Source organism: Bos grunniens, chromosome 17 (genome assembly GCF_055505025.1).
Source record: "Bos grunniens cultivar Pamir isolate PY7600 chromosome 17, Bosgru_T2T1.0, whole genome shotgun sequence".
In the NCBI taxonomy this organism is placed as follows: domain Eukaryota; kingdom Metazoa; phylum Chordata; class Mammalia; order Artiodactyla; family Bovidae; genus Bos; species Bos grunniens.
The window spans coordinates 28,132,237-28,159,301 of record NC_141181.1 but is presented as its reverse complement, the minus strand read 5'-3'; the positions used below and the strand labels follow the sequence as shown (position 1 = coordinate 28,159,301).

Below are 27,065 nucleotides of genomic sequence, written 5' to 3'. Positions count from 1 at the left end.
TATCATTGCTTAAATCTAACTAATCAAAGAATAACCACAATTTCATAAAAGTTCAGTTGTTTATAAAGTAATATATTTTCAAATTTCAGAGTTCTAATAAATGAATATATTAGAGAAAAATTATATTTCAATGAGCAAAGCACTCAAAAGAATTTTGGAGAAAAAATTTTATATTCCTTTCTATAGAATGCACACCCAAAAACTGCAGTAGAACAGCAAACATAGAGTCAATGTAATATTGGTAATAAAAATATATATGTACCAGACATCATTGCAAATACTTTTATATGTATTAATTAACTGAACCATCAAGTCACTCTAGAGTAGGCTTTGTTTTTATCCTTTTTATACACACTTGGGAACTGAGACACAGCTATAAGATCACAGTAGAACAGGAGTTTAAATCTATATAGTCTGACTCCATAGTCAGTAAGCTTCATTACCGTAATATTTTCCCTCTCAGGGCAAAGCAGTTATGAATTTCTGTGAGCAGAATTTTGACATAATAGGGTAGGATGGGTTTGATTTAGATAGCTATGGAATAAATACAAGGAATGAACACAGTCTTAGATGTTTTTTCCTCCAGTGCTTGTTGTAACTCAGCTCCAAAGAGAGGACTCTAGAGACCAGACGTAGATTTTTGGTTGCTTGATACAACTTCAGTCTTATTAAGCTATGAATATAAATTGTATATATTTAATAGAAAATTTTGTATATATTAATATACAAATTTAATCTCAATAATATAAATTGAGATCTTCCACTAGCTCCCACAAACATTCCTTTGAATGTTTTCTTAACTGGCTTGCTGCAATTGTTCAATTCAAAGCCACTGTCAATTTAGAACCATTTCTAGCCATTGATGGGGCTTAACTGAAATACTAGGAACTCACAGAATCCAAGACACAAGCAAGTTTCGGAAATGAGAAAGCATAATAGTGCTAATCAGTCAACGACACACATTCGAATAGTCTGTCAATGAGTTGCTGGCTTGCAGGAGGTTGTCCGTGACTGTGACCAAATCATTTTGGAAGAAGTGGAACAAGAATGAGTTATAGAAACTTTCCTGAGATTGAACACTGAAAACTTGAGCTTATGAAAATTTATTTTTGTCCAATTTTTTCCATCCCCAAGGGATATTTTTTCCTCCACCTCAAGAACCACCAACCTATCCTCTTTTAAGTGTCCAGAGCACAGACTTGCTGTTACAGGTACTGTACACCTTGCTCTATAGGTGACCAGTGTCTTCTGACAGTGTATTTATCTTGCCTTTCATAAGACATGAGACAGTGACCACAGTCTTCCTCAAGAGTATTCTTCTATATGCAACATTGCATTGCATCTAAAAGTCCCAAATACCACATCCTTCAGGTGAGGTCCTGCTCATCCTGGCATTTGTTCTACTGGCTGAAAATATAACAAGACTATCCAATATGACTGGTTTCTCCTCCCACAGAGTGAATTGGGCAGAACTGCACTTAAAAATATCCCTGGCAGAGCTCTAGGCTGTGGGCTCCTGGAGTTGCTGCTTGTAGTTTTTTTTTTTTTTTTTTTTTTTCATTTCTAAGTAAATGTGATACATATTTTCATCTATCTGAACAAAGCATTGCTTATACGTTTGTTTAAATGGTGCTATTCTTCCAAAAATGGAATCCTTCCCACTCTCCTAGTTGGAGCTGTAGGCATCTTAGGTGCCCAATGAGACCTTCTTATTGCTCTTAGAGGTGCCTTCATATGTATGTAGCCTGTTCTATAGTCTTCACCAAGCTTTACACCCTTAGGTTATATTCAGGTTTTCCTTGACTCTGGGTTGCATTTCACTAGACCTTTGAATGGTTGTCCTTATTACTGACCTGATTCTATAAGCTGCTGCTGCTGCTGCTGCTAAGTCGCGTCAGTCATGTCCGACTCTGTGCGACCCCATAGATGGCAGCCCACCAGGCTCCCCCGTCCCTGGGATTCTCAAGGCAAGAACACTGGAGTGGGTTGCCATTTCCTTCTCCAATGCATGTAAGTGAAGTCGCTCAGTCGTGTTGACTCTTAGCAGCCCCATGGACTGCAGCCTACCCGGCTCCTCCGTCCATGGGATTCTCCAGGCAAGAGTACTGGAGTGGGTTGCCATTGCCTTCTATTCTATAAGCTAGATGGTCTCTTTTCTTCCTGAGGCATATTTGTAAGAACTTTTTATGTAGTAATTAACCTAGTATTTTTTAACATCCAAAGAAGTAACTACTATAAATATCAGTGTTTTACAGATAAGAGAAATGAAATATAGAAAGGTTGAATAACTTTACACGTAGTCACCAACTGGTGGCAAAATCAGATTTCAAATCCAGGTAATTTGGGTTTAAAGTCTGTACATTCAACTACCATGTTATGCTACTATGAAAATTGAAGGCAGATTTATCGCTGAGGGTCAAGAAACTGAGGTAGTTCCCTTCTAATTGTCTCAATAACCTCTATGATTCCAATATAGCAGAAGGTTCAGTAGGACTGAAAACCATGAAACAAATGTGAGGGGAATGGCAAAGGTTTGTTCAGAGACTCACCATTGATGTGATTTTCTCATCTATCAGCACTCAGATAACCACAAGCTCTATTAGGGGAAACAAGGGGAGTAAGGATGTCAGTGGAGGGTGGTTCAGATGAACAGATATCCAGAGTGAGCATAAAAGAAAACTTTGAGATGACTATCGGAATAGAATCATTTTGGCATCACCATGTGCCATGCAGGATCGCAGTTCCCAGACCAAGGATTGAACCCATACCCACTGCATTGGAAGTGTGGAGTCTTAATCACTAGATCACCAGGGAAGACCCACTTCTCAGGTGGTACAGTTTGTAAAGAATCCACCTGCCAATGCAGGAGATGCAAGGGATAAGGATTTGATCCCTGCTTTAGGAGTATTCCCTGGAGTAGGACATGGAAACCCACTCTAGTATTCTTGCCTGGAAAGTTCCATGGACAGAGGAACCTGGTGGGCTACAGTCCACAGGTTGCAAAGATTTGGACATGACTGAACATACACAACCAACAACAACATGTGGAATAGAATATCACAGAGTGAGACTGTTTTTTCTCTATGTGCAAGATGACATTTGGTTCATATTTAGTTAGAGTGATGTATGTAAATCCTGGAAAATTCAAAGCTACTGAGAGTATAGTCTGAGTTTTCTGATCTAGCATTCTGTGGATAGGGGAAAATGTCAAGAATTTTATACCTGGTTTGAATCTTGGAGGAGATTTGTTCTATGGAAGGAAATGTAATTTATGGTGTAGATATCAGATTTGGGAAGCCAGGGTTTTACCTCCAGGTTCTAGCCAGAATATGGGACCAGAACAGTTAGTTGATAGGGGTTCTTTTGATCAGTTGGTCAAGTTTCCACTATGATAATATGCTCTTCTTCCAGAGAGATGCTTCCAGACCTTTCACTTGAAATGACTTATCGACTAATATTTCTCTGGATTTAGTTGTAGTCTGCTATCCTTATCTGATAAAATGGATTATATCTGAATTGAAATAGATGTGAAAATTGTACAGTGCTTCCTACGATAAGATTTTAAATACAGTAAACATTGGTAAAATCAATCTAATATAATGCTTCTATTTTTACATTGCTTGTAAATTCTTCTGCCAAAATCAAGGACTGAAAGAGGAGTTTTGTCCTCTTTGAATTTTACCCCGCTCCAAATAAATATATAATTAATAAAATTTTTAAAAAATAAAAAAAAAATAGATTCTATCCCCACACTTTCATTACTTCAACAGCATTCTTCTTTACTAATTTTATAACTTAAAACCTCTCTGAATTTACCATAAGGAGTCACTGGGTATAAGCTATATTAAAATAGTTATGCAAAACACAAAGTCTAAGTTCCCAGGTTCACTTCAGCTGCTTTACTACCAACAGACTCATGTTTTGATATCGATAAGAATTTTGGTTTCCTACTTCTCTCTCCTAAATGTATCTCAAAACCTTCTGTTGCTCCCCATCTCCTTCACCCTATTTGTTCAGGTCACTTCTGTTCCTTGTCTGAAATGCTGAGATAGCTTCCTAACTGGTCTCCCTACTTTTCTTCTTATCTACCTTCCCTGTCTTTCCTCATATTGCATATAATGTCATCTTTCTGATGCAGAAATACAGTATCTCTGTTTAAAATCTTTCTGTTCTTCACTATTTGGCTTAGTGAAAAAGCCCACAAACTTTTAAAAATCTCTCTAGTCTTCTATCTTAATACCAGTGTCCTTGTTTCTAGGATTTTGATTAGAAAACTGTCCTGCTGTTCATCTCTAGCCTGAGTCCTGCCACCTGGCTGATTCCTGATTCCTCCTTCAATTTCAGTTTGAATGTCTCTTCCTATAAGAAGACTGGTTCCCTTTTGACTACTATAAGTATTCCTCCTTTATGCTCCAAAGAACTGGGTACTTATTTCTTTGCTATTTAAACTGTTCAAAAGATTTTGAAAAGTGAAAGTTGCTTAGTCGTGTCTGACTCTTTGCAATCCAGTTCATGGAATCCTCCAAGCCAGAATATTAGAGTGGGTAGCCTTTCCTTTCTCCAGAGTATCTTCCCAGCCCAGGGATTGAACCCAGGTCTCCCGCATTGCAGGCAGATTCTTTACCAACTGAGCTATCAGGGAAGCCCCAAAGATTGCAAAGTCACCTTCTTCTTTCAATGGAATATAAGCTCCTTGAGATAAGTGACATCTTGTTTGTGATTGTATCTCATGTTGAGCTTAATGGTTGGCACAGCGTAGTTGATTATGTGTTTTTAGTAAATTGAAAGTCATCTGACATTATTCTACAGCAATCTTTCTCAGTTCTCCTCAATAAAAAGGACACACAGGATCAATTTTGGATGGTTTTCTAGATATGAACCCTGGGTTTATCCTGAAATAACCCAGAGAATGTCTGATATATTAAGCTGATTACTGTGTCTCCCTCAATCAGAAAATTTCCTGATCCAGCTCTTCAGGGACATTCTGCCTATCTTAAATGTCTACAGTGTGATTCTCACTTACTCAGAAATTTTCCTGAAGCGGCTATCCAGAGATAATCAGCCTGTCTTTAAACTGTCTTTCTCCTGTGTTTAGCTCCCCTTATCCTTGGGGTTCACCTTCTCACTCATCTTGCTTCCTCTTGCTCAATACCCACATCCACATGGAATGAAACTTTTTCTCTAAATAATGTTTGTATAAAAATATGGGCTCAGAAATTCCATCTATAAATCCATTAGTGTGGGTGAGTGTGCTCAGCTGTGTCCAACTCTTTGCGACCCACTGGACTGTAGCCTGTCAGACTGCACTGTCCGTGGGATTTCCCAGGCCAGAATACTGGAGTGGGTTGCCATTTTCTTCTCCACGGGATCTTCCAGACCTAGATATCGAATCCCTGAATCCTGCATTGGCAAGCGGATTCTTTACCACTGAGCCACCTGGGAAGCCCAATAAATCCACTTGGGTAACATAAATACAAACAAATGTAAAGTAAAAGAGTTTATGCAAATACATATATATATATTATTTGGGGTAAGATATGTGATCTCAGGATTGACAGTTATAGAAAAAGGTCCTGTGCGATTAGGCAATAAGAACTTCAGGCAGATTGCAGAAAGTCTGTAGCTGCCATTTCAGAATACCTTCAAATGTAACAGGTCACCCAAAGTGTCAATGCATTTTTTACCAAAGGTAAGTTAAATTCAAAGGAGAGACTGCAAAATCTCAAATATATGAATTGTGTTTTTATTTTAAACACGGATTCAACAAGACTTTTAAAGATAAATTTATGTAGACTTTACATACTGATTCATAGACAGGTCTTATGCTGATACAATTGTAAGGGAGACAGGTAAGAGGTAAGGTTATAGGTAGATTTTGTTTTCTTCTGCAGCATTGGCAGCTTTTTTTTTTTTTTTTTTTAATTGCCATCAAGACAGCCCTTGGGTAAGTGACATTTCAAGAAACCACCAGAAGACAGATAACAGCATCTGATTACTTTAGGGTTAATTGTTAGCAACACGGTTGTACTAGTGACATTGTTTATAGTGTTCAATTAAATGCCGATTTAATGACACTCCACATTTAAACAGCACTGCTGAGCTTTTATGTAGTTCCAGCCCAGAGGATTGACCAGCTGTCCACTCTTGATGACCCACCACATGCCTTTCCTTCTATGTTTCAAGGATGCAGGTAATTGCTAGTCCTGACAGAGACTAAACAAGCTATTGTCTTGCTGTATCCATAATGCCTTTCCTAATAGGAAATGAATTGGCAATCTTTACAGTGCCAGGTATCCAACAGAAACCGGGTTTGGATATTAATATGGTAGCAATTTTGTTACATGAAGCTCTTGCTGGATATTTCACTCGGCATTTGCAGCTTTTTATTATACCTTGAATTTTGAGAGGAATGATGGGTGCATTACCACCAATTAAACAGGTGCAAGGTTATCCTTTCCACTCAACCAATTCACTTGGGTTTTTGGAAATATGGTTTGCAAACCTGAAAAGTATTCCCATTCCAGGAGTGCAAGAGAACAAAATGACCAAGGGCTAATTTTCAGCAGCAATAAGACTGCTAGCCCCTGATCATTTGCATCTAAAGAAACCAATTTGAACCAAAGGGCTGCTACTGAAATGTGTCATTTACTAATAGACTTCTATAAATATGTGATATCTTGCTCCTTCAGATATTCTCAGCTGAAAAGAAATAAAGTTTGAAGATATTGACTCCATTTTCCTACTTACTCCTCTTAAAGAATACAGTGGACAAATCCTTACTATATGACAAGCTTGTTGTATTTCCTGATGATATAGATGTGCAAGTGGTAGTCTCCATCTCAGAGGACTTCACACTCTAGTGGGAATAACAGAGAAATCAACAGAAAAGCATAAGGTAGAGTGCACATAACTGTGATGAAAGTGGTACATATTGCACTGGGCAATATAAAAGAGAGAGAAATTTTTTTTAAAACAAAGAAAAAAGTTAAAAAAACTGCATACAGGAAAAAAATGGGTCGAATCACCAATCTGAGGCGATTTCAGCTCTTGGTTTATATAATCAACTTATACAACGTAGTCTTGAATACACCAGAAATAACCCTCAAGAACAATTTCTGTGAAAGTATAATATCAAATTGAGTAATGTGAAGGTTAAATATTCTACTTGAACTTCTTAATACAGCATGCAGAAACATCTGACATAAAGCAATAGTAAACATTCTGTATAATTAATCAGTAACTAATATTAATTGAAGGTGATCAAATATTTTATTAAATATATATTATCATTATTAAGAATTTATACCTATATTTATATCTAGAGAAGCAGAGATAGAGAAGGAGAGAGTCACATATCAGTTCAGTCGCTCAGTCGTGTCCAACTCTTTGTGACCCCATGGACTGCAGCACGCCAGAATTCCCTGAGCATCACCATATCAGATATTAGTATTTAGGAGATCTATCAAAGAATCCTGTTTTATATTCTATTTTATGGCAAACTGCATTTAAGAAATTATAGCTTAACTAAATTATGAGACAAATTATATTTCAACACACTGGTTTACCATGGATATACCTTTGTTTTCTATCACTTCTGGCTATTCAAGTGAGAATTTAATTAAACATTTCTTACTTGAACAAATTATCTGATGAAATGAGATCAGTGATGGCTAGTGACTGGAGGGTACTGTCTAGGGTGATTGATGATTCTGAGAATGCAATGCTGAGTCTTATTTTACATTGCATTCTGACCCTTAAGTAACATCTGATCTTAGAGAAAGCTAGTCCAAATCAGAATATTGAATCAAAATTTGGGGTTTAGAGTATAGTGATCTAATTATCTTTCCTTTAGGATTTAAGATAAAGTATTAGAATTAATAATATTGATTTATTTGTGAAACATTGCCATTATAATTCCTTGTGAGATTTCTTCCTTGTTTAATTTAGTTCAATTTTAACTTCCTATTCCTTCTTTTGATCCACCTAATGAGATCAATTTAGTTCTTTGAATTTGCATGTATCCTTAAAGAATACTAAGTATTTTTGATGTTATTATTCTTGCCTTTTTTGGGTCAAATACCCACATTATGTAAGTAATATTAATATTATGCTGTTTTTTATCTTCATACTTGTTTCATTCAACACTCATTTTTAGATGTATTCATTTGAATGTAGGTATTTGTGGTTCATTTATTCTAACCAATCCATAGGCCCCATTATTTATAGCCAGGAATGTGGTTTTTGTGTCTTGAGTATTTTCATACTTAATTGTACTAACTATTGCTATACCACCCTTCAGAAAGTTTGTGATGATTTGCACTCCCATCCTAAGTGTGTGGTGAACTCCATCATCCCTATATGTATATATTATAAAAAGAACAGTGTGTGTCAAAAAAGAGATAGGCATGTACTGCAGATATTTCAGGCTCTAAGAGCTGGCATCTTACTCCCTGCAAACCTACGTACTATGTACTTCTTCTTCTGCCTGTGTACTAAACCTAGATTCATACAAGTCCTCCCCCCACCACCAAATTAAGAAAGCATTAAAGAAAGAAACAATGAAAAAGAAAACAAGGTAAATGAAAATCTGTAGTAGAGTGGAAAAGATGTTACCATACATAGAAGCAACTCATTGCCAATTATTTGGCAATAGAAATGATTTTTTAAACATTTTATATGCAAGCATACTCATACAGGAGAATTGATAAAGGGAGCAGAAATATTCGGAGCTGATGGACACTACTGTAATGATCTGACCGTGGCTCTTTCTCCCCATTCCTTAGGTTTTCTCACCTGTGCATGAGACAAAGTAAATGAATTTCTCTCTAGACCACATAAACAAATCTCTCTCTCTCTCTCACTTGATTGCTTCCTCCTTCTTCATCCTTATTCATCCCTCAATCTCTTTTTTCTCTATTTTTCCCCCTCCTGTCCTTCAGAGAAGCTATATTAAAAGGATCTAAGATGACTCCACACTGACCTTACAGCCTGGTTCATGGGAAACAATCCCACATTCTTCACCCCCATAGACTCTGCCTCCTCACCATGGTTCTTCCTTGTGTCCTGTTTCAAGGCAGGAAGCCCGCCCCCTTGGCCTTATATTTCTCAGGTAAAAGTCAGAAATCAGACCACTGCATCCTCAAATAGGCAGGACATATTTGAAGTTCTCCACATGGAAGTGAATGAAGCACCCTGCATTCTTCTCTCTTATGGGCTAGTGGGGGTTAGGACTCATGAACAAATCAGCTACTCACTACAAGCAAAAAAATTACCTTTCTGATTTATCAACATATCAGTGTTGGTAAATGGTTTTATACATTACATGTCCTGTTTCCGACCATCTTCTTTGAAATATATTTATCCTAAACTAGAAATTCACTTGAAATCTCTTTTGACATTATAGTACTTTATTCAAAACATACAAAAAAAATGAAGAAATAAACACTTTTTAGAAGCCTAGATATTTTCAGTATAGCATCTTTTAGTCTTTGTGTGGTAAGCAAACAAGATTCATTATTTGTAGTAGTTATTCCTGTATTTATAGCATGGTACACCAAGTTGTCTGTTTGAAAGGGGAGTGAAGGTTTAGGTTTGTAATGTCTTTAGTTATTTTTCCTACAGTTCAGTTCAGTTCAGTCACTCAGTCATGTCCGACTCTTTGTGACCCCATGGATGCAGCACTCCAGGCTTCACTGTCCATCACCAACACCAGGAGCTTGCTCAAACCCATGTCCATTGAGTCAGTGATGCCATCCAACCATCTCATCCTCTGTTGTCCCCTGCTCCTCCAGTCTTCCATCTTTCCCAGCATCAGGGTCTTTTCCAATGAAAAGAACTGGTCTTTTCCAGTTCTTTGCATCAGGTAGCCAAAGTATTGGAGTTTCAGCTTCAGCATCAGTCCTTCCAATGAACATTCAAGACTGATTTCCTTGAGGATTGACTGGTTTGATCTCCTTGAAGTCCAAGGGACTCTGAAGAGTCTTCTCCATCACCAAAGTTCAAAGTATCAATTCTTCAGGCTCAGTTTTTTATCATCCAACTCTTACACCCATACATGACAACTGGAAAAACCATAGCTTTGACTAGATGGACTTTTTGTCAGTAAATAATGTCTTTGCTTTTTAATATGCTGTCTAGGTTGGTCATAGGTTTTCTTCCAAGGAGCCAAGTGTCTTTTAATTTCATGGCTGCAATCACCATCTGCAGTGATTTTGCAGCCCCCCAAAAATAAAGTCTGTCACTGTTTCCATTTTTTCCCCATCTATTTGCCATGAAATGATGGAACCAGAAGCCATGATCTTCGTTTTTGGAATGTTGAGTTTTAAGCCAGCTTTTTCACTCTCCTCTTTCACTTTAATCAAGAGACTCTTTAGTTGTTCTTCGCTTTCTGCCATAAGGATGGTGTCATTTGCGTATCTGAGGTTATTGCTATTTCTCCCCGCAATCTTGAATCCAGCTTGTACTTCATCCAGCCCGATATTTTGCATGATGTACTCTGTATATAAGTTAAATAAGCAGGGTGACAATATATTTTTCCTTAACCAATGCTAATCCTAGTTATATAGATGTTATGAGACTGCTGCTGCTGCTGCTAAGTCACTTCAGTTGTGTCCAACTCTGTGCGACCCTATGGACAGCAGCCCACCAGGCCCCTCTGTCCACAGGATTCTCTAGGCAAGAATACTGGAGTGGGTTGCCATTTCCTTCTCCAATTATGAGACTAGTGCCTTTCATATTCCATGATACATGCCATTGGCATTTAGCCTTAATCTGAAACAAAAGAGCAAAAATGCCTCAGAGAGAAATAGTGGTCTTTTAACTGGTAAGAGGCAAGTAAGATTCAACTATTTCATCCAGTTTTGTTTGTATTTTCCTGTTGGAATAAAGTTTACCATTTTTGCTTACTATAAAATGTAAGTGTATCTTAAGAACAGATGGATCAAACATTTTGAATGGCACAATTACCATATATATATATGTATACACACACACATACACACTTAAAACCCCTTTTTAGAAATACCACAGCAGAAGTGTCAAGAAGATAAAGGAATATACACTGACAAATAACAACCTAGAAAAGTAAAAAGTAAGGGGTAAGACAAGAAGACTGGGTTATAGGTAACATGAGAAGATAATTTTTACTCCTCAAAATGTATTAGGATCTACTACTTCCCCATGACAGAAACTAAATAATGTTACTTTGCACATTATCTGTTTACTTATTTTCCTTTTGTAGGTAAACATTGAATTTTTAGTTTCATGAATATAAATTAGAAATGGTCTAAAATTTTTAAAAAAGAATATATTTTTCCCAGAAAGAAAAGCTGTACTTTTTTTTAAAACACTGTAAATTTTTATAAAACTGATTCTTTTATTCCATTGCATTCTATACAGTATGTTAAGCATAGAATAGATGAACCTTCCATTTTTAAATATCAGTGATTTATTTTTGTTATACTTAGAAAACCTGACAGTTTAACTATGGTGGAAATCTCTGCTTTCAAATGAATCTCTTAGCAATAAAATTTAAAAAAGAGTTCAGATTCAGGGCTTGGATAGATAAGGCAAAAAATACTGCAGTTTTAGAATTTACTACCTGTGTATAAAGGTGCTTTATTCTAACTCTAATGTTGAGCTTTAATATACTTAAAAACCTTCTCGTTGCATTAGGTCCCTGCTATCTGTACAGTGCTAATGAGTTTTACTTTGCCCAAGTCATGTTTTATAGTGTGCTAAAAGTTGTTTTGAGTTTTGTGTGTGTGTGTGTGTGTGTGTGTGTGTGTGTTTTAAGCCTTGGTGTCTGCTGTGCTGTTTGAGAAATAAAAATTTTTAACAAAATCAAGAAAGTCAAATTTGGGACCTACTTATATGGCTATTTCACATTATGTTTGTTGAAAATGCAAACTAACTCTTCCATTTTCTAAATTTCATATTAGTCCTTGGATGCACCTAATATAATCCATAGACACAAAAGTGATACACTTGCTGGTTTATTTGAGGCATTTCCCTCAATTAATGCTATGCAGAATCATAATAATCCAACTTAATGAGTTTTGTATTGGCATTTGGATTAGTATAACTAATAAATCCTAGTCTGCTTACTTTCCAAGTTCATTACTTAGCCTTCTTTAATTCACTGGCCTTATATATACAAATGCAGGGCTATTTGAAATATAAGGATAAAGGATTGCAACCCTAAAGTTCAACTATGAAATTTAGATCTACAGAATATTAATTTAGGAGTACTATAGGAAAGTCATTCATTTTACAGATTAAAAAAATGGACATGATGTAGACAGAACAAACAGGTGACTGGAGTTAGGATAACTAGTTGTGAATGTGCTCAGTTGCTCAGTCATGTCCAACTGTTTGTAACCCCATGGGCTATAGCCCTCCAAGCTCCTCTGTCCCTGGGATTCTCCAGGCAAGAATACTGGACAATTTCAGAGTAGGTTATCATTCCCTTCTCCAGGGGATCCTCCCGACCCAGAGATCGAACTTGGTCTCCTGCATTTCAGACAGATTCTTTACTGTCTGAGCCACCGAATGAAGATCACTGAAGTACAGACATCCCACCCACCACTAATCCAGGGCTCTGCCAATAATGCTGAATCCAAGCATGAAGTGATAAGAGAGAAATATGCTTCCCAATCTTCCATCATCTGAAATTTACTTAAAACAAGCATGAACTAATAAGTTATACTGCCTTAGGCACGTTACTTTCATTCTTATTCATAAAACACTTCACACATAGTAAATGCTTGATAAATATTTGTTGAAATAAATTAAATTAATTCAGGGATAAATAAAGTGTAACACATCTTTCCAAAGCTTCACTGTGTTAATGTCAATTCATGAGCTTCACCTGCTCTGAAGTTCTACCTACCCCATGGAAGTTATCTGCTTTTTACCTAAAAACTGAATTCTGAAATGCACCAAAGCGAGTAGTCTCCCATGTGCTCAGAAAATGTCATCTTGTCTTGTTTTGCTCTGAATCAAAGAGCCCTATTTGTATCTCTGCTGTCTGCACCTGTCATTTGAATATTGCCCCACAGGGCAGTGATATCCTATAACAGTGGCCGCCTTGCCTTGTTGTTGTTTAGTCACTCAGCCAAATCCAACTCTTTGCGACTCCATGGACTGTAGCCTGCCAGGCTCCTCTGCCCATGAATTCTCCAGGCAAGAGTACTGAAGTGGGGAGCCATTCTCTTTTCCAAGGCCTCTGCCTGACCCAAGGATCAAACCTGGGTCTCCTGCATTGCAGGCAGATTCTTTACCATCTGAGCCAGCAGGGAAGCCCCTACCTTGCCCAACAAGATGCTGAAGATGTTCTGTGATTGGGGACAGAGATGGGGAGAATGACTGTCTCTCCATATTCTGTGATTCTTCCTGAATCCTAAACAACACTGCTGGGCCACACCAGGTCGTAAATGGAATAGCTAATATTTAAAGTTAGCCTGGCTGCTGTCTCTGAGCTACTCCCTGAAACCGTGTGAAGTGTGACGATGATGTTCCAGCCTCTACATCTTCTTCCACTTTCTGAGGATAATGCACAAACATGCCTTTCTTCTGTCTTCAGCGAAACAAATATTATTTGCACATAAATTTCTTGAATAGGTTGTTTATAGGGGAATAGATAAGGGAAGAGTTTCATCTAGCTTCACTTTCTAGAAGTGTCCCATCTGTGCTCCAACTTCCAACCTAATTCATTGCAATAAAGTAGCAAGATTTGTCATTCTCTGATACATATTTCATACTTTCCCTTTGTGTTTTTATATTTATTGATTGATCTAAGACATACAGTCTTGTTTTGAAAAGCTACACAGAACCATTCAGCTGTTCATCATTCTATATAGCACATTTCTTTTGTGACGATGCTGCATTGTAAACAACTCTAAAATTCTCAGTGACTTAGAGCACAATTTCTTGTTCCTGGGCTTACAGGTCAGCTGTGGCACTGCGGGGCTCAGATGGGGTTAGCTGGGCTTGGATCCAGGCTGTACCTGTGCCCAGGTATACTCAGTGTTTCTTCTCATTGCAGGACTAGTGGCTCAACTTGGTTTATTTCTCATGGCAAGTGACAAAGCTACAACAGCAAGAGAAACTATTCAAGTGTAATCAGCGCCTCTTCTTGCATTGAATTTATTAACATTCCATTACCTGAAGCAAATCACATGACTCAACCCAAAGTTAGCAGGGTAAGGATGGATATTCTCCCTACTCTACTGTTAGGCTCTGTAGAGTTACATATAGTAGATTTAAGTATAATCCTATTTTGGGGAGTGCGGGAGGTGAAAAAAACAGAACAATCTATTTTGCTACAGTTGGAAATAATGATAACAGTGATGGCACTGATAAAATGATGATAGTAGAAGGAAGTTGTCTTTCCCCCTCGTTTCTGACATTAAGCTATATTCACCCTGAGATTTTTATCCTTAATGGTAATAGCCTAACAAGTTGGTCTCATTGGAATGTTTTATTTTTCTTCCCATGAGCAATTGAAGAACATTTTTTGGTGGGGAGGGGGAAGTTTTTCCCAAACATAGAGGGAAATGCACAGGAGCTGATACACCACTGTTAAAGAGACACAGGGCTCTGAGATGTGCTTTGAAGATGTGACTTTGAAGTTAACATCTTGTCTAGCTACCATGGTCTTATGCTTAAGTATTAAGGAAAGAGGACTGTGTACATTTAGAAAATCCTTTAAAAAAAATTAGAGGCTGCAGTACTTTGTTGCTTAGATAATAAAGAGTATTTCACACCCTGGATGAAGATTCCTTCCTCCCACTTTGCAGGCACTCCCCAAAACCCAGCAGTCTGAGGATGAAACAGAAACATTCAACATGTGAACTAGAAGCAGGAGAGGGCAAATAAGCAGTAGTAGGACATCTCCAGTTTTGAAGTGTGGTGATATAATGGGACGCAGATCAAGAGAGCAGGAAAAATGGGAGACCTCTTTTGAGTGAGAATGAACTAGTTTTAGTACATGCGCAGACAAGAGGTGAGAAGAAAATTCAGGGGGAACTTTTACTGCTACTGCAGGCTGTTTTCATCCAAGCTAGTTGTTTGAAGGCCTCAGAGCTTATGTGGTTTTTGCTATTATTGAACACCGTTATGATCCATATACTACTGTTTTATCTTCAGTGAGGTGGTAAAATAGTGAATTCTGAGAGTTCCGTTGTTCATGAAAGGAATATGGTTTCCCAACTCATAGTTCCCTTTGCTTAGGCTAAGATAACAAAACCAAAATTGGATCTATCTTAAGGAAACAAGAATGAATGATAGCTTATCAGATCAATAAAAAATGTCAACATCTGGTTAAGACTATGCCCAATGGACAAAAATTTGCGTAGCACTTCTAAGATTTTATATTCCATAATATGCTACATAAGAGCTAGAATTTATTTATTGCTATCAAGTTAGAGGAAGCTAAAAGTTATCTCATCAGTACCATAGAATTGTATTCCAATACTTTTCATCACCTGAGGGACATTCCACAGGCTGTGAAATTCTCAATAAAATTGTAAACCTCATTGAATTCTCTCACACTGAGCTGAATATCAATAGAACTACAATTTTATTGGCAAGTGCTGGCCAGCAAAAATGGGAATTGCATTGATTTACATTATCATAGCTTAATATCCTTTAACAGACAGTGTCCCCTAGGTTCATTCCACAGATAACTTTCTTTAAACTTACTCTTTCTCTGGGACTTTCTTAGGAATCTCATCTATTCCCACACTTTAAGCGTCAATAAATCCTGAAATTGTATCTCTAGACTTGCATTACAGTCTCCTTGACAATCTACCTTGGATATCCTACAAGGAACTGAAACGTGGCAAAAAGCAAACCCATTCATTCCTTTCCTCAGTATTTCTCAAAACATTCTGTTTCTCTTGATGTTTTCATTTCTGTAAATAGGTTTGGTGTATTAAACTTGTAGCTATTATCCTTCTCCTGCTTTCTCTATATTTCATCAATGCAAATTCTACATCTACAATTCATCAATATTTTATCCCCACATTTCCATCTGTAGTCCATTTCCTCTACGGTAGAGCCTCCTAACTCTTAAATCTTTGGAAAAATCCTTACAAATGTGATTCCCAAGCTCACTCCTCTTGCCTTCTTAATTCACCTATTAATCTCTCTGCTTATGAATCTCGCTGATGTGTACCCCTCTGCTATTCCAAATTTTATGTTGGGGGTCCACTTCAAATGTCATTAACTCCATTATGATTTTTTCCAGTGTCATAACCATATATAGTTTCTCAGTCATGTGAAGTTTCTTGTAAATTTTACCCCTAAAATATTGTCGCTCATGGTTAATCCTTTTTAAAATGTGATCAGTTTTGTGTTTCCCCATTTTCTCCCACCAGGCACAGAATCATATGTCTTCTGATGCTGAAAATGAAGAGTTACTTATCTTTCTATCCAAGGCTATCATTTGCACATAAAAGATGAACAGTAAATGCTGACTAAATTTAATCAGCTGCTCAACTCAGGCCCTGTGAATTCATGTTTATTTTTTAGAAAAAAAAGTATCACATTTTTCTTCTAGTGGTTATACAATTGAAGAATTACCTAGAGTCACATCCATACCCAAGAACACAAATACTCACAAATAACTATTGATATTATTTTGGTTTGATTTATTGGAAAGCATTCTTTTTTTTTTTTTTTTTTACCCTATACCTAGGAAGATTTTAAAGTCCTCTGTTAGGATAAAGCATGTGTTTAAAATATTGGAGGCTGTTCTTACTCAAGAGCTAGAATAGTGGACCAGAATTGTCTGCCATGGACAGACTGTAAGGGCCTTACATTGAGGAGATGCCTTTTCAAATGAATTTACTTGAATGGCTACTGATATTGAAAATGGTGTATTTTAGGTAAAATTAAATGAGGCCTTCCAGTGTGTATTCAAATTCAGTAAAACCTTAATTTTCAGGAAAAATATAGAGAGATAAATAATTTATATGGCCAATGATTCTTAAGTATCTCTCACATTTGCTGTTTTCTGTTTCTCTTTATTATGCAGTCTAGACTGATTTGCACTCTTTCTCTCTTGATAGCTAATGTTGAACATGTGCTAAATCTTGCAAGAATATCTGCTATGAAAATAAAAATAAGTGTGGTTCATTTGAGATGATATCTTATATTTTCTTGGCTATCTATGGATTGCATGATTCTAGTAGTACAAGCTCTCCCTCGGCTTCCGTTTCCCGAATTGACGTTAAATAAACCCTGAAGCTTTGGTGCTGAAATAGACAATTCAGCAATTAAAGAGACAGAAAATGGAAAGAGTATATTTACTTTAACACTGCCTCCGTTATTCTAAACCCCCTAACAACAGTAATAAAATATTTTAGCAAGAGTTTCCAGATACAATAGGAATTTAATTTTCTTTTCAGAAAGAGGAACTTGTTCATAGCTCACTAGAGAAGACTGGATTTATAAGTTATTCAGTTCTTCTAATTGTGATAAAATTGAGGCACAAAGTAATTTATTTTCTCTTTCAATGTAGTACATACAATGTGGAAGATAAAGCTAAATAACTGAAGGAAAAATTAGCATGTATGAGATACATATTGCTACTTTGGAAATTGTAAAGTCTCTGTGGTTTCAGCAGTGCAGGTCAGAATCTGCACCTTCACACATGGTCCCTGGTGAATAGGCAGTGTGTGGCCAGGTAGGCTGGGTAGCAGGAAGTAACTTTATCCATGTTACATTCACACCAACAGTGAGGCAAAGCACCCCACTCACGTGCAGGACGTGATTTTTCAGGGGATCATCCTACATCTTTGCTTTACTGACTGTGTAAGCCTTTTATTGCTGCTTATTGCAGGGGATTTAGAAGGTATGGGCTGTTCATGTGTGTTCACTTGCTCAGTTGTGTCCGACTCTTTGCAACCCCATGGTCTGCAGCCCACCAGGCTCCTCTGTCCATGGGATTTTGTAGGCCAGAATACAAGAGTGGGTTGTCATTTCCTTCTCTAGGGGATCTTCCTGACCCGTGGATCGAATCTGTGTCTACTGCATTGGCAGGCACATTCTTTACCACAGAGCCACCAGGAAAGCCCCAAGGTATGGGTCACATCATCCTTAAAGAATTGTTTTTGCCCATTGTTGTTTACTTTCAGTTACAAAACTGCAGCAGATATTTGGGAAACATTTCCCATAGAGCCATTTCCACTGACACCAAGTTTAATATGAGTTGTGTTGCTACTCATGTGGAGTTTGTATTTTTAAAAATACTTTTTTTCTTATAATGAAAGTAATTCATGGATATAGAACCCAGGGAATATTTTGCAAATGCACAGAAGGAGTTATTTCTAATCCTATTGCACTATTTTTTTTAAAAATTCATTTTACTATGTATATAATCATATATCAATATGTATGGTTTCAATCTTGCAGTTCAGTATGTGTGTGTATGTGTGTGTGTGAGTGTGTGGGTTTCTATGGTGGCTCAGACAGTTAAGAATCTGCCTGCAATGTAGGAGACTCAGGTTTGATCCCTGGGTTGGGAATATCTCTTAGAGAAGGGAATGGCTACCCACTCCAGTATTCTTGCCTGGAGAATTCCATGAACAGAGGAGCCTGGCTGGCTACAGTCCCTGGATTCACAAAAAGTTGGATATGACTGAACACCTAACAAACACACATATATATGTATATACATACAGGTGTATATGCATTTATCGAAATCTTGCATTTTTCAGGTTACATTCTCATTGGAAATTTTCCCATGTCATTAATTGTGAAAAAGCATTACATTAATGGCTGCTTAACAGTCCAATGTTAGACACACTTTAATTCATCTATCCATTCTCTATTATGAATAAAAGATTTTTTTTTCTGTTTATAATATCATAGATTCAGTTGTGAGGAATTAACTTCTAAGGAAAGTTAGCTTTTAGTTCATTTCAGTCACTCATTAGAGTCCGACTCTTTGTGACCCCATGGACTGCAGTACGAGAGGCTTCACTGTCCATCACCAACGCCTGGAGCTTGCTCAAACTCATGTCCATTGAGTCAGTGACGCCATCCAACCATCTCATCCTCTGCTGTGCCCTTCTCCTCCTGCCTTCATCTTTCCTAGCATCAGGGTCTTTTCCAATGAAAATAATTGGTCTTTTCCAGTTCTTCACATCAGGTAGCCCAAGTATTGGAGTTTTAGCTTCAGCATCAGTCCTTTCAGTGAATATTCAGGACTGATCTCCTTTAGGATTGACTGGTTGAATCTCCCTGCAGTCCAAGGGACTCTCAAGAGTCTTCTCCAAAACCACAGTTCAAAAGCATCAATTCTTCAGTGTTCAGCTTTCTTTATAGTCCAACTCTCACACCCATATATGACTACTGGAAAAACCATAGTTTACACAGACCTTTGTTGGCAAAGTAATGTCTCTGTTTTTTACTATATTGCCTAGGTTGGTCATACCTTTTCTTCCAAGGAGCAAGCATCTTTTAATTTTGTGGCTGCGGTCACCATGTGCAGTGATTTTGGAGCCCCCCAAAATAAAGTCTGTCACTGTTTCCACTGTTTCCCCATCTATCTTCCATGAAGTGATGGGACCTGATGCCACGATCTTAGTGAATGTTGAGTTTTAAGCCAACTTTTTTCACTCTCCTCTTTAACTTTCATCAAGATGCTCTTTAGTTCTTCTTTGCATTCTGCCATAAGGGTTGTCTTCTACATATCTGAGATTATTGATATTTCTCCCAGAAATCTTGATTCTAGCTTGTGCTTCATCCAGCCTGGCATTTCTCATGATGTACTCTGCATGTAAGTTAAATAAGCAGGGTGGCAATATACAGCCCTGAGGTACTCCTTTCACGATTTGGAACAGGTCTGTTGTTCCATGTCCAGCTCTAACTTGTGCTTATTGACCTGCATACAGATTTCTCAGGAGGCAGGTAATGTGGTCTGGTATTCCCTTCTCTTGAAGAATATTCCACATTTGTTGTGGTCCACACAGTCAAAGGCTTTGGCATAGTCAATAAACCAGAAGTAGATGTTTTTCTGGAACTCTTTCGCTTTTTCCATGATCCAGTGGATGTTGGCAATTTGATCTCTGGTTCCTCTGCCTTTTCTAAAACCAGCTTGAACATCAGGAAGTTCACAGTTCACATATTGCTGAAGCTTGGCGTGGAGAATTTTGAGCATTACTTTACTAGCGTGTGAGATGAGTGCAATTGTGCGGTAGTTTGAGCATTCTTTGGCATTGCCTTTCTTTGGGATTGGAACGAAAACTGACCTTTTCCAGTCCTGTGGCCACTGCTGAGTTTTCCAATTTTGCTGATGGGAGAGACTAACAGGCTGTCTTCTTTCAAAGTTTACCATGTTCCACCTAGTTTTTAGGTTTCACAGCAAAGACAGTCCTTGTTTTATGCAAAATATACTAAAGGATTCTTTATTTTACTTACAAATGAGTTTGCTTCCTTCTTTTGAAACCACAGATTCTTTTCTGTGTTTTCTCAGTCTTCATTGACTGTGTTTTTCTGACTCTGTTTAGTATTTTTTATCTAAAACGTCTTCCCTGTAAGCCTCTATAATGCTGTAATATCTAGTTTGACATATTATATCTTTGACCAGGTTTTGTTTTCTCCCCTTGCACTTGGAGGGGCACTCAGGATGTAGGACTCGGTCTTCTCTATGACCTTTCTCACTTGAGGAAGTCATTCATTCTGAAGACTGCAATAACCAATGTCATGTGACTGGAATCTATTTTTGTTTACACGTATCTTTTATTTACTATTGGGAAAGACTCTTGACGTTTACCCAATAGAAAGACTCTTGAAGCATCAGAACACACTAAATGATGTTCCCCTTACTGCAAATACTTAATGCTATGCTATTATCACTGCTACTACTTTTAATAGCAATGCTCATTCGCCACTCACTATATAGGCCAAGAATTGTGCAAAGAACTTTCTTTATTTTCATCTAAATTAAACTTCTCAAAAAGCCTGTGACCCCATGGACTATAGCCTGCCAGATTCCTCTGTCCATGGAATTCTTCAGGCAAGAATACTGGCGTGGGTAGCCATTCTCTTCTCCAGGGGATCTTCCCATCCCAGGTGTTGAACCTGGGTCTCCTGCATTGCAGGCAGATTCTTTTTCTCTGAGCCACCAGAGAAGCCCTGACACAATTGTCCAAAGCACTTTCTTTATATTCATCAACATTAAACTTCACAAAATTTCTGTGAGATGGGTACTTTTATTCTTCTTTCACAAATAACATGAGTTTTCAGTGTGTCAAGTATTTTGCAAAGGTCTACATGACCCTAAAGAGCAGATATAACTATCGCACTATTCAGTCTCATCGTAAACCGTTAATCATAAATGTACACAGAACATTACCATCTTTCACATAACTTCTTTGTAAGTTGGTTGTTTTTTCTTAATAACTAATTCAAACTCCAAAATGGAGCTTAGCCATGGAGTTCAACAGTAGTCCTGAGAGAAAGCAATTCAGAATTTGAACCTGAAATGTGAGATAATAGACAGCCCCCTTGTGAAACCTGTATAGCTCCTTAATCCCTTACCTGAGTGCATCCTTTTCCAACTTGCATGATTTTGTTCTCCCATTCTACTCTTCCTTGCCCTCCTCGGCTGGCGGATCCTGAATACTGGATGTGGGCTGGGCATAAAGGATTTGTTGATGAGTAAGCAACACAACCCCTGATCTGCAGGCTTGTAGAGCTGGGGGCTCAGCACTGTTGGTAATATAAATCCATTTCAGGAAATGGAAGTACTGTGCACTTATCCACCCAGCAGGGGGCGCTATGGGCACTCTATACCAGGTCAGTTAGTGTTGCAGTTACTGTCAATAAACATATGCACTCTGATTGATTTCTAGTATATTAGCCAAAAAATAATTATTGCATTTTAAACTAAAAAGTGTATTATGACTGTCATTAACCTTGTCAAATTGCTAAATTTGAAAAATTCTAGTACAATTTTCACTTAAAAATCATGTTATTTCCTTCCCCACATTCTTTCTCTTCATTGCTGCTTATTGAACTGAATATTAACTTTTAAATTCTGCATTTTTGTTTCATAGCATACCCTCATTTGCATTTCTAAAATCAGATATTCCTTTCATATAACACAGTACCGTAATTAAAATATTAAAAGATGCTTTTTGAATGAAGAGAATTTCATTGCCATAAAAAATGCTCAGTGATGCAGAATGTTTCTTTTTTATATTTCAATGGCAGTTTCTCTTTAAATTATTTTCTATGGTGTTAACCCTCTCAGCCTTTAGGGTGGATTAAAACTGTGGAAGAGGAATAGGCAATAAAAAGAATCCAGGCAAAAAAGAAAGCATTGACTTTACGGTAAAATTTTTGAGAAAAAAAAAAAAATGTACTTATTTTGTAATTAGCTCCCACCAAGGTGTCTTATTTTCTGATTGTTTCACTTGGCCTCCCTGTGCAGAGGAGAGCTAATCACATTTTTGATCCACAGCTCATTGTTTGTCTGAGTTTGTGGAAATATAGTCTCTTGTTTTTTTGACTTTCCTCCCTTCCCTGATCCCTACTCACCCCACTTATGCTTGCTGAGAAGTTTGACACCTTTAAATTTTTCTTTTGAGTGTCTTATATGTTTATATTTATTTTAAATTAACTGGTCCCTTATCCTGTTTCTTACTGTCTTTATTCAACACTATAATTTGGAGGTCTGGATAATATTACAGGATGTATCTCTAGTTTGCTAGACACTTTTTAGCAACAGTCAGTTCAGTGTCCTTGTCATTTCTTTAGGGATAGACATCTGAGTTAGCCTCAGATTCCTTGACCCACCTGCAATACCATCATAAATATCCTAGCAGAACCACGTGTGGACTTGGAGTTTAAGCCCCAGGTCATAGAATGTGTCGTGGTCCAGGGGCAGGTTGGAAAAGACTTTCCAGACATGAGACTAAATGAGAGGCAATAAAGTCTATTAGAGTGGGAGACGCTGTTAGAACAGCAGGCCAGCTCAAGGGAGAACCGACATTGAACAGGGGTCCTTAGTCCACTTTTATACCCAGGGTACAAGGAGTGGGATAGGGGCCTTGCGAGTCATTTGCTGATTGGATGAGGCACGTATACTGGGTGGAGGGAAGAGTAAAGCAAATACCTTCTCCCGGTGGGGTAGGAGGGGAGACAGGTTTTACTGCTCAGGAGGACCTGAAATCTATTAATAGTTACAACATGGGGGAGGGAAGGACAATAAGGGTCTGGTTTTTCTGTTTCTGCATTCCAAGACCCTCCTTGATTTTATGTGTATTTTTGTCTTTGGGTCACCATAGAATGTACACACTTTAATTATTTTTAGAACTTTCCATGTGGCATTATAGAGTGGCAGCAGCAGTTTAGTTCAGAAATCTTATTTTTCCCAAGAAAATCTCATTTTCTTATACTTCTTCAGAGGCATGTACTCTCATTCCTCTGTTTAAATTTTGTTATTCTAAGTGATAATTCATCAATTTATTTCACAGTTCCAAGCACAGTTCAAAGAAGATGAAACCCAATCCCCCTAAAACTGAGGCAGTATTTTTAAGAATAAGGACTAGAAAAATTTAGAACTAATAAAACACATGCATGCATAGATTTAAAAAGCCCTGGAAAAGAAGTTTTGTTCACAAGATTGTGTTATGAGAAAGTAAGTTCTAGGATGTTTGCTGTAAGAAATAAACAACAAAACGGCAAGGGTATTACTAAAGAACTCTTTCTGTCTTAGTATCATTGTATTCCTAGCAAGTAGTAAAATATTGTGCACACAGTAGGGTTAATAAATATTTATTCCATATATGAGTAATAATCATAAAAGTGTATATCCTCCTTTTGCAATTAACATAAAAGCCTAAGTATTTCCCCATGTTACAGTATTTACTTTTAAGCATGTTTATGTGTTTCACCATCTGTTCATTGCATAAAAATCAATGTCAAGTTTGTTGGACGCTTTGACTTATGTTTATCACCACCATAAACCAAGGTTCTTAGTAGTGCAATCTCCCTCATCAATTCCTTCTATATCCTGCTTCCTCTTCACTTCTGTAAACTAAAACTGAAAAAAGCCCAGAGCAGAGTCCTAATTCAGAAACTAATGAGCGTGCAAAGTTAATGAGAAAAATCCTAAAACTTCCTCTTTATTCCTGCTGGCTTATTTTTTAATGTAATGACATCACAGTAAGCACAAAGGATCTTATTCCTTCTTTTGAAAAAATATGGTCTTTATTATTCAAGTTAGATTTAAAATTTACTTGCTGACTCTAATCTCTATAGTTTACATAAAAGTATTGAAGAGGACATGAAGAAATACTTCATCTTTAAATTTTTTATTTTAATATCTGGTGATTTATTCATTCATAATATGATCTAGCTACAGTATTATGCAAGGTACTGAGGCCCAATTGAGTGGTATGAGCATCCATTTAAGCCAACATTTATTACAAACTTCAAGAGCAGGGTTATCAACAAACATGTAAAGTATGTAACAATGGGGAATTTTTATTTTCTCTATGAGGGTTTTTGTTTTAGGGAATAATTTCAGGAAAGCTTCTGTAACAAGTAGGTGTGGTCTAAGACTTGGATAACATTTTGCCTGATGGGTAAGGGAAGACATCATGTTTTAAAAATGATTTTTATAGTTAAAGTATATAGCAGGGACAATATCTGGACTTTTCAGAAATCAATACAAAATATTCAAGTGTGAAAGGAAAATCAAAATGGAGTCGATATTGCTAAGAGAGAGCTCTCTGAAATGGAGCCAGAGGCCACTGAGGAAGTGGGATTGATGTTAGTTTCAGTTCAGATGCAAACTGAGCTGTTGGCCACTTACTATCTTAACACAGGCATTCAGAACGTCTGTACAATGTTCCTGAAACATTGAAACTCAAGATACTTATTGGACCTTGCTCTAAATAACTCATGACAGCCTATCCCCTAGGACAGATATTTCCTTTTCTCATCAAAGCCAGTCATAATTCTTGAAAGACAATTTTAACAATCTTGTGACTTTTGTCTTTATAAGCCCCTTCAAAACTCTTGTCTTCCCCAGAACACTCTTTGTGATTTACCTGAATCTGTCTCTTGAATTGCAATACCTAAGACCCCAAATAAAGCTCTTTGTTCTTTGCAGCCTCAAAACTGACTATTGTTTGACACAAGCAAGTTAATTTTGCATTATGTAGTAAGGGGAAAATTTGAATTGACAATTAAAAAATCTGTATTTTTAATATACAGAAATGTCCACACTAAGTTATAAAAATGAAAAACTGTCAAGTGTGCAAATCTGTATAAGTATTGCCTCTTGACTTACTTTTAAAAAGCTGTTTGAAAGCTTAATAAATTGCCAAGCAACAATTAATTACATATCATAAAGGGACTTAAAGCTTGGATTGTCATCATTGTCTGTGAAAACATGAATACATGTAAAATATATTGCTTTGTACTGGAATGATATCCCTGTCAGTTGAGATAGCTTTTTTTTTTTTTTAATGCAAATATTGTTACCTGAGTATATCTGAAATTTCTTTTTAGAATCATTTTCAAAGTGGGGGCCAATCAAAGTGCAGGGTCCAAGATCAAAATAAGCATTGGCTTCTTCAAAACTCTTAGTTCAAAGCAAGTGAATAAATGCTATCTCCTCAATGTCATTATTGGAGAAGGAAATGACAACCCACTCCAGTATTCTTGCCTGGAAAATCCCATGAACTTCAGTCCTTGGGGTCACAAAGAGTCAGACATGACTGAGCAACTTCACTTTTACTTTCAACATCATTATAGGGAAGCAAAATTTAACCTTGGCCCTCTTATACTTGCCCTGAAGAGTAAGAGGCCTTTATTAAAAGAGAGAAAAGTAGGAGACTATATTGTTTTATATGCTGAAGAAAACAGAAGCGTATGCTTGTACTATAAAAAGTAATTAAAGGTACACAATGATACACTTTAAACCTTTGTCCACACCTCTGTCTTAGCTCTTATCACACTAAACTGTGATGATATGCTTACATTTTGATTTATTTTCTGTATTGTACACCTCTAAAAGAAGGGACAATATCTTTCTCATTAGCACCTGCAACAAATATCTGCCTCCTTAATAAGTGTAAAAAGAACTGGAAAAAAAGAGAAAGTACCTTTGATAACAGGGTGTTTTTGAATAACTATGACATGAGAACTTTACCTAGAAATTAAGTTTGTTTTAATTGAAACCTAAAAGGATCTGTAAATGGACTAATCAAATGTCATTTACTCTGGGGTGTTTTTCCATACATTTAAACAATTATATATATTTTACCTACAGTATAAAAATAACTCTAAGTGATAATATCACATTAAAGATATAATTCTTACTTCAGCCTTTAGTTTCTTTTCAAAATGCAGACATGTTTCATTAATATGAAAGAATCTATAAATTGAAATTATTTATTTACATTAGTTTAAGTGAATTACAAAAAACTAAATAAAACATCAATTTGCATATGAAATGCATTCTCTTTTTCACATTGCTTATAAATAGCTTAAAATAACTGAGTTACTGGTATTTCATATGGACTAAAACCACTTTATAGGTTTGCTGTGTAAAAAGTTGCTAAATATTCATGACAATATCAACATTTAATAAGATAAGTTATAGCAGCAAATAAGGCAAACATATTACACATGGATTCTGATTGAAAACTAGTCTATAGACTTCTTATAAGGTTTAAAACTGATATTTCACAGAACATTGTCTCATGAGATGTCCCTCGGAAGTAAAAAGCTAAACCAGACTAGAACTCAGTGATAAGAAGATTAAGCCCCGTGTTGTCATAACTTATTTATGACCTGTCTAATCTGTGAATAACGAAGAGTTGATGTTATAGAATCACAATGGTGTGGAAGTTTTAGCATTGAACTTCTCACCTTACTTTCTTTCTTGAAAAGTAGACTCTAAACTAGTCTGAGTTATTTGGTCTGAGAATATCATTTCAAATCACAAGTATTTTGTCAGGTATATATTTAAAATATCAAGTCATCAATAATTAAATTCTGTTTATATTCAGTAACTGTGTGTCACAAAAATGAAAATA

General features: G+C 36.9%; 1 long non-coding RNA gene across 5 annotated transcripts in view; it reads left to right on the top strand.

Moving 5' to 3' along the window:
- LOC147355132 (uncharacterized) overlaps nucleotides 1-27,065 on the top strand; it is a 119,394-nt gene that overhangs the window by 56,598 nt on the left and 35,731 nt on the right. For 3 of the 5 annotated variants that reach the window (XR_015144260.1, XR_015144259.1, XR_015144261.1), the window contains exon 3: nucleotides 14,045-14,201. The exons of 1 other annotated variant lie outside the window; for it this stretch is intronic. This is a non-coding gene — a long non-coding RNA (uncharacterized LOC147355132). Of the gene's footprint in view, nucleotides 1-6,704; nucleotides 6,896-14,044; nucleotides 14,202-27,065 lie in introns of those variants that run through there. One more of the 5 variants, XR_015144262.1, reaches the window with a different exon arrangement.